The sequence below is a fragment of the Chrysemys picta genome, chromosome 4 (assembly GCF_011386835.1).
Source record: "Chrysemys picta bellii isolate R12L10 chromosome 4, ASM1138683v2, whole genome shotgun sequence".
Taxonomy (NCBI): Eukaryota; Metazoa; Chordata; order Testudines; family Emydidae; genus Chrysemys; species Chrysemys picta.
This window is the reverse complement of record NC_088794.1, coordinates 150,819,652-150,833,018: the sequence shown is the minus strand read 5'-3', so window position 1 is coordinate 150,833,018 and position 13,367 is coordinate 150,819,652. Positions and strand designations below refer to the sequence as shown.

Genomic DNA, 13,367 nt, shown 5'->3' with positions numbered 1-13,367 from the left:
AATCTTCAGAGCAAGAGCTAGTGGCAGAAATTATTCAGCAAATAATGGTAAATGGTCTCCTTCATTTTGCATCTGTTGATTTTCTAACATTGTGTTTGATTGTCCCTATAATGTTCTTGTAAGTAGTATGCATTTGGGCCTTAACTCCTGCCACAACCCCCTGGTAAAGCACTCACGATATGCCATGATAGTCTTTTAATAAGTCACTTATCCAAAGGAGATATTGTTTCAGACTATTGTTGTGTCAGCTGTTGAACTGATTACTGAGTAGAAATCTACTGCCTGCCTATTCAAGGGCTTAACTCAGCACCGACAGCATAATTCAGTATGAAAGCCAGCAGTCATATTTTTATGAAGCATAGGCCACAGAGCCCGGGGGACCACCGAGGTCCAATATCCAAACCTGAGTGGCGCTGTGACCCCTGTGCACCATGTCACAATGCCACTCACTCGTATTTGGAGGGAGCGGGTATAGGAGCTCATTACCAGGGGTGGGGGTCAGACTCCTGATGGGGAGGGGCATGCCTGAGAGTGGAAGGTGGGGTGGGGGAAATCCATGCCCCCCTCACTTTAAATGGCTCTCTGCCAGAAGTGTCACCCTCCAAATGAGATGTCAAACTCTGTCCATAATATTAAGGATTCTCTTATAAAGTGAAGATGTCTCCTGGCCAACTTTCCTTGTCTAAAATGCCAGTATCCAATAAGTGACTCCTATGGAGACATTCATAAATTAATGAGATGCCATAAATATCATGAGCAGCTATTGGACTGCTTTCAGGAATATGATTCATTCCATCAGAGACCTCGGTTATTAATGTACCTTCTCACTCTGGGAAGGACCATATGAAAATTAGACTGTGCCCAAACAAATGTCTCCTCTTTTATGAAAACCTACGAGCTTTATATTTATGACCCTCTGGCTGGCCAAAGATCACAATAATTGTAACTTATGTGCATAAAATACATGTGATATATAATAAGAACTTACTGCAAAATATATAAAAAGGTACCACATATAAGTAAATTACATTTCAGGGCAAGTGGTAAATCATTCTTTTGCAACATTCATGAGCTGTATCTAATTTCTTCAGGATAGACAGTGTCACACTCTTTCTGTATGAATGAATTAGTCTCTGAGCAAATTAACTGGAGAAATAATATAATTAAATGTTATTTCTTCTCCATGACTAATGTGTTATTATAAGACATGGAAGATTGGGCAGATGGATGGAGACTCACACTGACTGCTGTATTAGTCATTTGCCATTTTCAATCTCTCCCCATCCCCAGATTCTGGAGGATAACTACGAAGGGACACATCCTCAGCTTGTGTAAATCTTCATTGCTCCCTTCCCTTCAGTAGAGCTATTCTGCCTTACAGAAGCTTGATCCTCTAAGCCACTATGTTTCCCTTAAAAATTACCTTGAGACATAAAATAGGTTTTATTACATTTAATGTTGGTGATGATACTATTATTAAAGGAAACGGCAAAGTTTAGATAGATTCACTTTACTAATCCCCATCCGGTTTTGATGTCCCAAAGAGGGACTGAGAGATGAAAGGTTTGGAACAATCCTACAAAACCTTATTCACATGTGTAAATCTTGCTCACACCAGTAGTCTCATCAAATCAATGTGACTCACTCGCACAGGAAAGTGTTTGCAGGATCAACCCCCAAAAGCATATTTCATATAAACCATATTGGGTCATAATCTTTGCTCATCTTTACTCCTTGAATAGTTAAATTGAAATCAATAGCATCAGTCACAGAGTAAGGTGCAACTCATTGTGATTAAGAATAAAAGAACCTGGGCCATTGTGAAATAGAGCTGATGGGAAAAAAAATTGATGGAGGTTTTCAATTGAAAAATGCTATTTTGTTGAGATTGAAATGGTTTGCAGGAACATGTCAATTTCAACAAAGTTTCCACCATATTTTTTAAAACAACTTGCATGAAAATAGGGTATTTCATTTTGACTTTCTCATTTCATTTTAATTTTTAATGTTTTAAAATCTTTAATTAATTTTAATATTGATGTGTGTGTATGTATATATATATATACACACACATATATATATATACACTCATACATTAATATGTTAATATTATATATAGATATATAGATTATATTATGTTTTGACATTGTGTAAATCTTTCCAAAATAAAATATTTTGATATTATCATCTGTAGTAAGTTTTGAAATTTCCATTTTGGGTCCTGATTTGGGATGAGAGGAAATGTCATAATGTTGGCATATCCCAAGGGGTTGAAGTTCCATTTTCTGAGCAGCTCTTTTGTGAACACCACTGGGCAAATACTACAGAACATTTTTTGTAAACACTTGTTCAATGTTTTCAATAAATCCACTTTGTCAGTGTTTGCACTCCTTGTGTATTTGCTTTCTTTGAATTTCCTAGTAAATGATTGCATTGGCAGGAGTAGTCCTGGAAACAGCCAATTTTAGGAGAATATTCATGGAAAGCAAATTCTGAAGTCATAAATGTGAGTTTCCCCCTGGACACCTGATGTTCAGACTTACACTCATCCAATCAGGGGACAGAAACACCCCATGTGATCTACAGTTTGTATGCAACAACCCAGCAGAACTGTGAATACTGAATACTTTCAACACACTGTTTGCAAACCATCCACAGAGCAAGAGCTATTCACTGAAATTGTTCAGCAAATAATGGTAAAGTTTCCCCTTAATTTAGCATTTGCTGGTTGTCTTTGCATGGATATGGCCAATGGCTGTCCCTGTGAGTCAGCAAGCCTTGTAAGGACATGTGACTTGTTCATGTGACTCTGGACTCCATCTTGTGGCAGTGATTTTCCACAAACTGTGTTGTGAGCTTTGTTTGGGACAGTCAAATTCCAAGGCATGGTAGAGGGTATCAAAGACCCTTGAAATATCTCCATGTTGCCTCTTTCCTGCTCTGATTCTCTGTACAATGGATTTACAACTAAAAGGAGCATATTGACTATAAACCCAGGATCTTCCAATCTTTTTGAAGGTACCAGAGACTTTACAAATGTCACTGCTACAAACCTGATATAAGAACATGACAATCATTGTAAGTATATAATCTATTAACCATTTTAACTCTCTTCTTCTTTTCTTTATTAATACATTTTAGATTTTTTAGTTACTGAAGGGTTGGCAGTAGCATGATTATTGGGTAAAATCTGAGTTATACATTGACCTGGGCTATGTGGCTGACCTCTTGAGATGAGAAGAATCCTTTGTTTGATTAAATTGGTTTTCAGGAATAGTTTAACATGAAGTCTGGTGTCTGGGTGGTGAAATAAGGGCTGGAATGCCTAAGGCGACTGCATTTTTGACTTGTTGTTAACCAGTGTGGTGAGACAGGTGTTTACTTTTGTTATTGGCTGGGAATCTCTAATGATAGAATAACCACCAGTTTAGGATGAGTCTGCCCTATTTCTCAGCAGTTTGTCCTGAATCTGGTATTCTCCGCTGGCACCCACTGAGGCACGGGGACACTAGGGTTTTCAGAACCCAAAGCAGTGGTAACTTAACTGTTTTCCAGGCAGTGTCAGGAATAATGGGGACAGCTCCTCCATCTGATTGATACAAACCATAGTACTTTTACCTAACACTACTCTTTTATGAGGTCCCAAGCACACGTATCTTTGTTCTAGTGATACGTTCAGAGCACCCCAAGACATAATTACCAAGGTCTGAGATAGTTTTGAGTGAGTAACAGCAGGTCGCTGATGGCCAGTCGCCTTCCCACTGGGGAGTAGGGGTCAGAGAAGAGACTCCCAGGATTGCTTCCAGGAACTGCTCTGAGGTATTTACTATTACCTAATCTTTTGTAGCTAACTTAAACAAAGCACATAACTCCTAGTGGGTCACCAATTCTCCTAGTTTGAGCAAAGTACTCATAATCTCTTATCAAAGCATTTCTAGTCATAACAACAATAAAACCTATATGTGAGGGGCACTTAAAACCAAGGCTGCCTGTCCAAACATTCCTTCCATTCTCATGGCACATTAACTCTGTCCCATCCTCCCATTCTGATTAGCAAAACTGCAAACCATGCAGCTGTTTGCCTCTCAAAGCCCTAAAGATTATTCCTAGCTTTGTGGTATTTGGTTTTCAGCTAATAGTGGCTAGACACACAAAATGGCTGACTGAAGTTTGGTCAAATTCTTGGGTTACAGTACCTCATCCCTAAAAGAATGTAAATGCAACACCCCCCGACATGTTTGCCACAACTCCACATTTCCTAGTATTTGCATTTGAACACTTAACTAAACTCTTGCATTCAGAAAGGGTAAAATGACCACAGGGTAATATGATGTCACTGCAATCTTCATAAAAAACACGGTCCAGTCAATTTATAGTGTATTCAATACCAATACCATCCAATACAAAGCTTGGTATGAATTCACTTCAAGTTCTGGGTAAAATGTTTGTTTGCTTGTTAGTTTTAATGCAAACTGGCTCATCCGGCCTTAGATACAAGCTTAATATTAAACTTAAAAGTCAGCTATTTGCCACCTACAGTGTCCTTGAAAGACTAAATCTCTGAGCAGAGAGAGAGAAACACAGACACCAGGAACCTCATGTTCTATTTGGAGAAATGCTTCAGGGAGCAGGGTTGGACACAGAAAAACGATACTGTCTGATCCCTGGACAACAATCAGAGAGCCTGGCAAAAAATGTTAGACAGAGAAGGTGTGGGGGAAATCAATTTCTTACAAAAATGTGCTGAATGGCTTGGTAGAGCTGCCAGTTAGCTCTGTATCGGAGGGTGCCTCTGTGACGGGTTATACGGGAATTTTTTCACAATCCACTAATCACTAACAAGACAATGAGATGAGGATTCAGTTGCTTGAATGCTACAAATGCCATTTAAAAAGAAGAAATGTGTTTCTTTTTTAGAAAAGCACATTTTCATATTTCTCAGGCTAACACTAATAGGAAGTGGCATGAGTCCAGTAATAGGATGCTTCGTGTCATGACTTAATTAAAATAACCCAGCTAATTGGGGAAATGTATGTCAAATGGAATAACATCAAAGATCCTTGCTCATCGAAGAAACACTTGCAAATGTTGCCTATCTAAAAGACAGCTTATAATTCATGTAAGTCCCTGTGATTGTTTTGATCTCAACTGGCAGAGACGGAGCTCCGATGCTCAGGCAAACAGACATACTAATTGCCAACAGTTTATATTGTGCAAGGCTTCGATGTCAGCTATTAAAACTTTTTATGGTGGTTTTCTCCTCCGTTTGGTTTCCCATAAACCCCACCCTATTCTACTCACCGTGATAATAAGGGTCAATATCTGGCCACGCAGAAGAATGAAAGGGTCTGTGAAATGTTCGTCTATCATCTTCACACCTCAGCAGGTCACTTTGGTAATGAGCTTGGGCACTGCCAGCTCAAATTCAGGACAAGAGATGTGCAGTTATTCTCTGATGCAAGGCTCGTGCTGGAGCATGGGAATCTCCGATAAAACGAGCTGTTTCTGAAGCAGAAGCCAGGAGATGAAATTCAGATGAATGCTGACTGAGATCGCCTCCTCAGTCACTTTTAAATGAAACTTTAACTTCTTGCTCCAGCGTTTTTCCCCCCTGATGTTCCCTGAGCTGAGACTCTTGTGGTCACCTGCTAATGTTAAAAAGAGAAGCTTTGCTTCTGCGAGATTGCAGAGTATCTGTATCTATCTGAGCCTATTGGAGAGCAGCCACGCAGTCATGGGAGGTGAACTTCCAACTCTCTATGAGCGGGATTGTCACAGCCCTTGCTCCCTTCACACAAGGTAGCAAGAGGGTGTAAGATCCCTTCAGTCCCCTGGAGTCTGACAGGGAGAGAAGGGACCACGTAGCTGATACAGCCCAATACAAGCAAGAAGGCAGGAGGGAGAAGAGTCCCAGACTGGGCAGTAGTGATCCATGGAGCACCAGAGAGCTGAAGTCCTTATAACCCACCTTATGGAAAAATTGGAGACCAAGCAGTGGGGAAAAGCAGGAGACTGCGAAGATGGTGGGTCCCTGAGAGGATCTGTCACTCACCTATTCGAAGCTAGGCACATGCTTAAATGCCCAGGTGTGCAAGGGCTACTGTGGTGAAAGATGTTACAGATCTGGGCACATTCCCACTGCTGGACACTGCCACTGAGCTAGTGTGCTCAAAATTGTACTGTGGCTGGGATAGCACGGGCAGTGGTCAGTGGCCGCACAGGCTCACCAACCCATGTATAGATCTGGCCTGTGACGTACCCCTGTCAGCAAATGGCTGATTCAGTACAGGCTGAGGGGTAGTTAAACAGGGAGTCCATAGTTCTGCAGTGAGCGATTCCCGAAACCATCGCAGAAATCAAGGGGGAAATCCTGGCCCCACTGATGTCTTTGGAAGTCCTGCCATTGACGTCAGCGGAGGCAGGCGCTTGTGCCGAAAACGTAGCCCTGTATCTTTCAGATGTTGACAAGACACATGCAAAGAGGGAGTTTTGGACACTTTACTTCTCCGGTGATTTCAATCACATAAAACTGATGAGGCGCAGGATTTATTAATAAGTTATTTAGATGATACACTTTTGACTACAGCTTTGTAATCAAACTGCAGCTACCATTCAGCCATGTAATAACCAGGCCCGGCACATCTGCCTTAACGTGCATATTTATCAAGAATGGAGGGCTAACACTTATTTACCTTTATTAGTTACATTCCCTGTGATTAACTGAGCCACTCTGAATAGGTTTCAGTGCTTGGACTAACTGCAATTATACTTACATTAAGGCTCTCCCATCTTTCAGTGTTCTCTTGAAGGCAGGTGTGGATTTGTCAAGATCATTAAAGCACAGCTAAAAGTAATCTTAAAACTCGGCTACAAACTGATCGTTCAAGGGAATTCACTGTGGGGGAAAGGGCCACCGGCTCTCCTGCTTATCTGCTAGTTCAACCCCCGGCCGGCTAATGAGCACAGCTGAGCTCCTGATTGGCTAAACTGCCTAATTGGACAAGGGATCAACAGACCTGCTCTTAACCACCGCAGAAGCAGGGTGCTCAAGGCTTTTGCCTCCGGTTCTGTTAGCTTCTGCTCCTGAATTGGACTCAGCCCTGGTCCTGTCCTCCAGGTAAGCTGGTTCTGACCTTCCGCTCTGATTCCTGTCTCTGATTCAGGCTTGTCTCTTGGTTCTGGTATCGGGCTTCTGACTCTGATTCTGTCCCTCCTTCCACTTCCCTGCTCCAGAAGCCTGTTGTGACCACTAGGGAAGACCACCCATGTCCTGACCCCCTAACATTCACATTTAAATAGGCACCTCTGGGGGTTTTTTGTGTTAAAGTAGTGTCTGGAGGCACCAACTGAGAGCCTGTTGTGGTTGGTGCTGCACTCCTGCTCGGAAGAGCTTACAGTCTAAATAAACAAGACCAGCAAAGAATGGCAGACGATTGGAAACTGAGGCACAGAAATCAAGTCCAGGGAGTCCGTGGCTGAATTGGGAAATGGACCCAGGTTTTCTGAGTAGAGCTGGGTGAAACTTTTTGACTAACGCTATTTTTTGGCAAAAAGTGCAGCTTTGAGTCGACCAAAATGTTTTACGAATTGGTGTCTATTTTTTACCAATTGTTTTGGTTGGGGAGGAGAAAGATTTTTTTTTTTTTTTTACAAGAATGTTTCATTTGGGCATTTTTGAAATGAAATGTTTCAACTCTGTTTTGAAATTACCTTTAATTTTATTTTTAAAGAATAGGTGAAAAAGGAAAAGCTCAAAACCAAATGGAAACATTTCATTTTGGGCAAGACATGCTGTTTGACCCCGGATGAATTTGTTTTCATTTTTTTACAATTGCCAGTAAACCAAAAAATCCAATATTTGCAAACCATTTGCAAATTGTGTGTGTGTGTGTGTGTGTGTCCCCTTAGCATGGTTGTATAAACCAGGCCCAAAATCTGACTTATTTTCTCCTTTCCCCAGTCTGGTTAAACATTTCATTTAATTCTTTATGAATTTTCTTCTCCAAACAAACACTTCCACTTTCCCAGCAGCCCTCTAGCAATAAATCTGTGTGTGCAATGAAGGCAAAAGGAGGGGGAAACTGAAAAAGAAACAGATTTAAGAATGTACACAAATGAACTACATTTTTTTCTTTTTTTTTGAAACAGCCATTGGCCCTAACTCTCTGCCACTGTGCAGCCCACACCGGTTGCTTACCCTGGTGCAAAGCAGAGCCAGTGGAAAGATGTTTTTCAAAACAGTGTTTTGACCAAGGGCCTTATTGTGGTCCTGGTGCAATGGATTAAAATGTCTGAGCCTCAAGAATTTTCTGCTTGAGGCAGCCGTTGCTGTGCTTAGACTTATTTCGGCTGTTACTTGCTAGATGGTGAAACAAATGATCACAGCTCAGGACCACTGCACCTGTATTTCCCCAGCAGCGTTCCTGCAAGGGAATGCACTCTCTGGCTTCTGGCTTCCCGGGCATCACCTCTCTTGGGTCTGACAGACGGGATGATAATTTAGAAAACCAGGACAGTCCAGGTTCAATCCGGATGAATGGTCTCCCTCGCAGAGACCCGTGTCTCTCTCCCTCCTGGCTAGGGTATTCCCAGGCTGAGCAGTTCCTTGCCTACGCTGTGTTATTCCCAGCAAAAGACAGCCTGCCTGATGGGGCCTGCTTCTCTTCTCCTCAGGGATGGACACCGTGTAATTGCCATAGGCATAAATTACCACCCAGCTCTTTCTCAGCAAGGACGTTTTATTTGTCAGGCAGAAGCATTACAGAAAAAAACACATTCAACCGTAAAAGAACCTACACGCAGGCCTCAGCAGTGGTCACCCCAACTACAATCTGAACTCTGGCAGCAGCAGTCCTTCCAAATTCCCCTGTCTGCTACCACGCCCCAGACTTTTCCAGTCGTTTCAAGTTCATCACCCCCTGTGCTCCAAGCAAAATCCCTCATGGGTAAGACAGTCACTCACTTATCCAGTCTGGCTCTTTGAAGGGTCCGCGAATGGGTAGACAGTGTGTTATATTTGGACCCAGCAGAGAAGGAGATAGACGCAGGGGAAGCTGATTTAAAAACAGGACGTCACACAGTCGGTCCTGCTCAAAGTGAAGCTTCAAAACGATGATGGGTTGGAGGGGGATCACTTGCATTCTCCTCACCCCCAAATATTGCCAAGGTAATCCACTTCACATGCGCTGCCCCCCAAAGTCCTCTGCAGTTCCTAATACCTCCCACAGATTGCATTCATCCTGCCTTGCTCCTGAATGAATTCTATGCAACCCCCCAGTATTACACACCCATTTGCATTTTCAATACAATGAACTGCACTTAATTCAATAAGGTTTATTTTAATTCCATGAGGTCTGTCCGGGATATTGCCTTGTCTGTCACTCACGCGCTGTGCGTAAGGAAACAGTTATTATTTATATTGCATTGGAAGGACAGCCAGCATTTTGCAATTGCAGAGTATGCGAACCACCAACTAAGAGCCCTGCTCTGACGAGCCGGCAGTCTCTGGCCTCACTAAAGTCCGTGGAATCTCTCGCATTGTGCATACGTGGGAGACCAATGCCAATCACAGCTGCCCAATGCTGTCTCACTGTGCTCCCATGTCTGTATCCATCTGTTGTCTCTTGGCTTATCTTTAGATTGGATTTTCTTTGGGGGCAAGGACTGTCTTTTTGTTCTGTTTGTACAGCACCTAGCGCAACGGGTCCTGGTCCATTCCTAGACACCGGGTAATACAAATAATAAAAGAGTGTCTTCGGGCGTGGGATCTAAAAGGTGTAAGGGAGAAACAGGAATAGCAGCAGTACAGTGACGCAGGGTTGAGCTTTGCAGCCAGCTATATGTAGTAAGTCTGGCTCAGTTACATGTCGTCGCTCATGACTTTGTGTGATAAATTTGCAGGCATGGGTGAAATTTCCCTGAAACTGGTTCTGTTTGCTGCCCCCATTACTGTTTTTCTGTTGGTGCTTAATGATGGAGTTTAGTTTGTTTCAGTTGGGAACTGGGTTGGCTTTTGCCTGGGCTGAAGCCTACCCTGATTGAATCTAAAATCTTGGATTTGGGGATGTGCCAGCGCCGTGGGAAGACTTCCTTAGCATTGGTTAACATTTGACCATTCCATTAACAAGGGCTCAGCTGTGGCTTTTATCCACATCCTTGAGTAGGGGGCGCTGGAGAGCCAGATTGCCCCTGGGGGCACGGGAGAGCCAGACTGCCGCCACCCTGGATCTCCCAGACATGCCAGGGGGAGGATGCCTGCTGCACCATCCTGCCTACCCTCGGCCCCTTCTCAGGCTTTTATGGGTACATGCCCCCAGTCCTGGGGCCTTTGCAGGGACTGTAGTTAGGACTCACCCATGCATCAGGTGTACAAGGGTGCGAGGCTGCTTACATTCTCCACTTCTTGTGCACGAGCCCGTCACAGTCTGGCCCAGGATGCTGAGACGTTAACCATTTGCAGGCTGCAGAGTACACGCGCGCCTATCCTCTTAAGCAGCCATTTGGCTGGCGGTCTGGAAATGGCCAGTGTTAACGACATGCCATTTTGGATTCAGCAGAGCCATGCAGCATCTCTTCTCGTAGCTGCTCATGACTTATTGTCTGCAGGTAATAGGGGTGGAAAGGTGGACTCGCTGCATTTCCTTTAGTTTTTTTATGTGACAAAAACATTTGGTACAACTGACCCCACTCAATTTTGCTGTCAAAACTACAGGCACCGTATTTCTCTTCCAACGCCTTTAAAAGCCTCCATGCATGCCCATAAGTCCAAGCAGAGCACAGACTTTCCCTTGTTTTGCTGCATGCTAGATGAGGAATCCCCGAGGGTTTCATTTTCATATGCTTATTGTTTTCCTTTTTTGTCGTTGAAATCAGCACTAATCTGATGGCACATTCATGCTGCTGATAACGTTCTTTGTTTCAGTGCTATCGACATGGATTTAATCAATGACAAATTTACGGTGAGATTCTTTCCATACCGAGGCCGGTTAAATTAATATGAACTTCCTCCTGAATGCCTGAGACTGAGATCGTAGTGTTTGGCAACAGAAGTAAAATGGCACTATTGAAATGATCGTTAGTAATATTATGCTGGGATAAGGAGGAACTGTAGGATAGAAGCAAATGCCCACGATAAGATAGCCCAGGTCTTTCCCCAGAGCTCAAACACTAAGGCTAGGTCTACACTGGGGGAGGGGGCGGGGAGGGTCGACCTAAGATACCCAACTTCAGCTACGCAAATAGTGTAGCTGAAGTTGGCGTATCTTAGGTCGATTTACCTGGCCATGAGGATGGCGGTGAGTTCACCGCTGCTTCTCCCCTGTTGACTCCGCTTCCACCTCTCACCACCGTGGAGTTCCGGAGCCAACGGCAGAGCGATCGGGGATTGATTTTATCGCATCTACACTAGACGCGATAAATCGATCCCCGATAGATCGATCACTACCCGCCAATCCGGCGGGTAGTGTAGACGTGCCCTAACACTGTTTGCAATGGCTTTGAGCTGGAAGTGCATTCTGGGTACTAGAAGCCATCAATGAGCATCTCACTCTGCTTCTGACTTTCCAGGTCTAGTTCTAGGCACTGCGGCAGTGTGCAAAATCTCTTTCTAGTTATGGAAAAACACGTGTGCCATTGTCCTGCCTGTCGGGGCTCAACTCCACTGGAGTGTCGTCTGGTGTGGATGAAACAACCTACATCTTAATCCCACTTGGACCAGTGGCCACGAACCTTGGGCCAAGCCAAACCCTGCTTGGCACACGATGCGATGTGGGCCCAAAGGATCGAGCTGGTAGTTTCACATCCAGTGCAGGCGCTGTTGCAGCCTGGCGCACACAGGAGCCGATGAAGACCAGCTCTGAGATGTGAGGGGGACGCAGTCTTTGTTGTTTAGGTGGAAGATGGGGACTTAGAAGGCCTGTGTTCATGTCCCAAGTCTACCGCGCACTCTGTGCGTGACTTTGGACTTCATCTCTCTGGGCCTCAGTTCTCCATCTGTAAAACAGAGAGGAGACGCCGTGTCTGCTTTACAGCGTAAGCATTTTGGGGTTGTTTGTACAGCACTTACCACAGTGGGTCCCACATTTTAATTGGACCTCCAGGCCCATCTTCAGTAATGACTAACACCACAACCTGATCACTCAGCTTCAGGGTGGGGACGGCTTTGCCTTTGCAGGACTGCTCCATTCTCCTCCACAAACGGATTATCCTGAACTGCAATTATAAATGGGTATCGCTCTTCAATGCCGAAAGCATTAATAGCTTAAAAAGAGAAGAATCTGTATGTCACCAAGGCCTCGATTGCTTGACTATCTTAATTACATCTCCCAGAGACGGGATCCTTTGTATCACTTACACCATTTTAGTTAGTTTGTAAAGCATCTTAGAAAATGTCTGTCGGCAAAAGGCCATATCTCCTCCCCTTCTGCTTGCTAATTGCAGTCGTTTTACCTGAGGAACGACATTAAGCGTCTCTCTCAAATGTTTATCCTCGCAAGTGGCACCCAGAAATGCTATTGGTTTGGTCACCACACAGTAAACTGTATTAATTGTTGAGAGATTTGCAATGTTGCTGTTTTAGCGAGATTATCTATAAAATTACACACGCACAAGTAAGGTGGCCGAGTCAAGCACTCCAAACTTAGGAAATGGAAGAATTAAGGTGGTCCTTGCAACTTTAATTCAACCCCCAGGGGTGTATGCATTGTGATACCATCTTAAATTAGATGATGACCTACACTCTTTCCCACAGGACCCCTGCTGTATTCAGTGCCTAAGATGGCTGGTGCTCACTGAATAAGCAGCTATTCAGTAGTTTGTTCAGTCAGTACTGGGTTTACATTAGCGCCTCCTGCTCGCTCCTCTCCACCTCCATCCCCTTGTGCGAGCGGTGGGCCGGGCCTCAAGGAAGGAGGCTGAGCGGGGATTGGGCCTAGGGGTGGCGTGCAGCTGGGGCCTCGGGGGGGGGGAGAGGGAGAAGAGGCCAAGTGGGGGCAGATCCACGGTTCGGGCACTGGGGCCCACAAAAGATTAATCCGGCCCTGTGTTCAGTTTGTGGCCTCTGCCATATTTACTGCCTGTTATTCAAACCCTGCTCTGAAGACAGAATTGTTAATTTGCTTGTGGATTTTTCCCGGGTGCGCGTCACTGTAGTATCTGAGCATTTCATAAATATTAATGAAATTATTCTCACCACACCTCTGTGCGATGAGGGAGGCTCTTACAAATGGCAGCTGAGCACAGAGAGATTAAGGTTGAAAATAACTGCTAATTTTGGGTGCCCAATTAGGAACCGCTAGGAACTGATTTTTTTTTTTTCAGAGTACTTAACATTATAAAGCACTTTATATGTTCAAATCATCACTCCTATT

The 13,367-nt window shown here is 44.0% G+C and overlaps 1 long non-coding RNA gene across 1 annotated transcript in view; it reads left to right on the top strand.

The window, feature by feature from the left end:
- Positions 1-2,595: 2,595 nt before the first annotated feature.
- Positions 2,596-13,367, top strand: part of LOC135983241 (uncharacterized) — a 111,161-nt gene continuing 100,389 nt past the window's right edge. Inside the window, exon 1 of the long non-coding RNA XR_010600841.1 lies at positions 2,596-3,078. This is a non-coding gene — a long non-coding RNA (uncharacterized LOC135983241). The remainder of the gene's footprint in view (positions 3,079-13,367) is intronic.